This window comes from Chenopodium quinoa, unplaced genomic scaffold, assembly GCF_001683475.1.
Source record: "Chenopodium quinoa cultivar QQ74 unplaced genomic scaffold, ASM168347v1, whole genome shotgun sequence".
NCBI classification, from domain to species: Eukaryota; Viridiplantae; Streptophyta; class Magnoliopsida; order Caryophyllales; family Amaranthaceae; genus Chenopodium; species Chenopodium quinoa.
This window is the reverse complement of record NW_018744662.1, coordinates 3,644,273-3,648,054: the sequence shown is the minus strand read 5'-3', so window position 1 is coordinate 3,648,054 and position 3,782 is coordinate 3,644,273. Positions and strand designations below refer to the sequence as shown.

General features: G+C 34.8%; 1 pseudogene; it reads right to left on the bottom strand.

The window, feature by feature from the left end:
- Positions 1-760: 760 nt before the first annotated feature.
- On the bottom strand, positions 761-3,561 carry LOC110701827 (annotated as a pseudogene).
- Positions 3,562-3,782: the final 221 nt, after the last annotated feature.

Below are 3,782 nucleotides of genomic sequence, written 5' to 3'. Positions count from 1 at the left end.
GGTTTATTTTCAACGTATTACTTATTTCACATATATAGCCCTTTACTAACAACATATGACATATACTGAATAATAATCATTATTAGCAAAAGTTGACAAATATAATGGATTAATGGAGAATAATCATTAGTAGCAAACTTTTACACAATATGATAATATGGGTAATCATTTGATCAAATACATATAAATATTCTTGTAAAAAAAAATACATATAAATATTGACATAAATAATTTATTTAATTACATTTGTATTAAACTCAAATGGCACCTTAATTCTGTATTTTACAATTTTTCTTCTAATATATTGTCATATATGTTAATCAAATAGTCATTTTTAATAAATTATCTGTCATAATACAAGTATTAAATTTACACACACATTATGAATTTAAAAGATATGTTGAATAGATCAAGTTAGTAACTTGAATAGGAGTAAAAAGGTGCGAAAATTTAGGTGGGGATCTGCCCGGATTCCAAGCTCAGGATGCCTCTATCAAAGAGTAAATGTGTAATAAATGGAAAAACGTGCCTCCAAATGGAGGAAATCTCCCTATTTCTAGGGTACTCGGGAATTGTGCCCCTGATTAGATCATTAAGCCCTAATCATTGGTGGGTTGCGCCGCATTGAGGTTTTCTCGGGATTTGGGCCATGAAGACCGCTTTTTTCCCATTCCTTTGGGGTGACACGTGTCAAACAGGGGTTGGTCCAGTTTGGACTAACCCTGAGGTGAAACGTGTCACCTTCTGATTGGACCACGTGTCAGGGTAAAATTACCCCAAACAGTAAGCATGTCAATGTTTTGTTGTAGTTAACGAATCCCATGAACCAGAACTCAAACTCATCCGCGGTCACTACTTGTAGATACTTTTGTGACGGCTTTTTCATGTTCTCGCTTTCATTCCATCTTTTTATCTTCCTTAATGGTATCACTATCTGCATATACATGAATATTATCACACATTAATTCAATTATTCAACATATATATACATCACCAAATTAGCATGTACGTATATATATAATATATGATTTAGAGTTCCGTTTAGTTTCATAATGTAGTACCCTGTAGTGGAACCTAAGAGGTTCTCCGGTGGGGGAGGAAACTTTCGCGATTGGCCTGTCACTGCAGAAGGCGAGTTTCTCTGAGGAGATGAATAGGCGACCTGTTATTGCGCCTGCTGTGGTGTACAAACTGCAACAAGAAGCCCTCAACAACCGCTCTCCTTCTCGAAGGCTAAACACTCTTTTGAATAACTTGTCAGCCTCCTACCAAGTTCAATTTCCCTTTCACTGCATAGTTTGAATAAAATAAATAACAATAAGTTAATTATAATCCTAATTCAGATTAAAAAAAAATATCAAATGATTTTACATAAATGTAAGGGTAGGTGATCGTTTACAAAATATACGTACCAAGCTTGTTCATCGTGGTAAAAACTGAATCCACTTTACGATGTTTAGAAGTGATAAGCGACGATTTATCTACTTGGCCTATAAAAGGTCCAGGCAACAATTTAATGGTAGATGTTTTCTTGTTTGATCATAACTTAAATTTGACAACCCATTTCGAAGGAGGTGATCTCCTAGCATACTCTTCATACTCCTTGACTTAAACGCCTCATATGAAGGGTTTTAGGTACTCTGAGCGGAATTTCATGAATTTCATTCATACGCACCTAAACAGGATCTCATGCATGTACAAATAAAGGATCACATAATAGTTTATAATTAACCTTTGATGCGTGAATTCCCAAGATTTCTTCTACCTTCTTGCGGAGATTAGAGCCCCAATTGTTGCTCCTCTAATATTGGTCCACAAGTGTAGATCGAACCTCTACCAATGCTAGTTGGACAGGAGAGATTAATCTCCTCTTCTATGGAGAACTTCTAACTGGTTGTAGAGAGAGAGGAAGGGAAAATATTACGTTGTTTCTTTATGAGAGATGAATGTCGATATATTTTTCCCCAAGCCCTTTATTATATACAATCATATTATCTAATTAGGGGAAGACCTATTCCTATCTTACTCCTTATGGCCAGTCATTCACTAAGCCCAACTTTTGGACTCGGTATTCTTGTTCGACCTAACACTGTAATGTGTGACCTCATAGGATCCATTTAGTTGGTATTGGTTTAACCCAATGATCAATATTGGTCTCTAGCAAGACGTAAAGACGACCCAACTAAACAAACTTATTATCTCCATAATACGATCCATACTATATTAGTAATTGCACAAGAGTCCTGGACACATTTCCTTCAATCTCCCACTTGTCTGAGACAAGCGTGCAATCTTCAAATTCCTTAAGTCTCTTAGTGTCCAATTTGGTAGTATGATTACATCTCTATGTCATCCATACTAGTACACAAATCGTTTCTTGAAATCCGAGTTCGAATGGCTAAACAAATGATTATCTAGTAATCCATTTGAGCACGACCATGCATTTCCAATCCTTACTCTTCAAGAGGCCAAGACACCCATCCTATCTAACATAGGAGGACCTTTTCAATCTTGTGGCAACCAAAACTCCCACTCAACTTTTAGTATAACCCGAATGTTGCCTTTATAGTCCCCTTTTACGGCATGGCGTTTGATAGCATCAAAGTTACACTAATCATTGAGCTAAGTAGTGCTCCACTCATGTCTTAGGAATATACTAACATAATTGCGAAGTTTTCAAAACTTCTAAGTAGGTCAGTTCGATCTGTATCAACCATACAAATCCATACAATTGACTGAACATCTCTATGTTCCCATAGCCCATGAAACTGCGCTATCAATCAATCTTATATGCTAATCCTTTTTAATAAGTCGTTTATGTCCAGTTTAACGACTTAGATTAGGAACTTAAATATTCTATGAATTCAGTTTACTTATGGAGTTTCATTCATCAAATCACGCATTTGACAAACCCATTAAAATTCATAAAATATCTTGGACATTTAATTTAATACTAAACCATGATTAAATAAGTATGAAACTTTGTTTCACATTGATAAACATAGGGAGAACACAATTGATAGTTTTGCAACTGTGTCCAATACACAATCAAAGCCATCTAATATGTTCAATTTCTATTGAACCTAATATGACTTTCATATTTAGGCTTCTGAAATAGTTTAATTAACAAATTTTGAGACATTCTCTTCCATATGAACTTTGTGACCTTTTCTTTTATGATATTTTATCTCCATATACTTAGACGTTGCCTTTTTTTCTTCTCTAAGTACTTCAGGAAACTCTTAATTCTATGATTTCCTATATCATATATCAGAATTCGATTGAAAATTGCACACATGCATCTAATGAGTATAATGCGTAGCCTTTATGGCGAATCCTTTGCAAATGCACAAGGAATGTCACTCATTCGCTAAATCTCATCAGTCTTTGCTTTGCACTGAGTCTTGATAAGCAATGTGCTATGCCACATGGGAATGAAACCTCTTTTGGAGTTTTCATGCTTGAATCTAGAGAGAACCTCATCTTTATAAGTTTCTCAATTAAGTTCAATCCTCTTTCAAGACCAATCTCAATAAATCTTGATTCCCAAGATGTACTCATTTAACCCTTCAAGGTCTTTCATACAATAACAATTCATTAGCCATTACTTGACCTATTCAAGTATGGAAACATCGTATCTTGTAAGAAGGATGTCATCTACATACAAAACCAAGAAGACTACATAGCTCCCACTAAACATCTTGTATGTAAAAGCTTCTTCATTTTTAAGACTATCAACCAATTTGATTAACTTAGTAAATCAAAGATTTTACTCCATGATG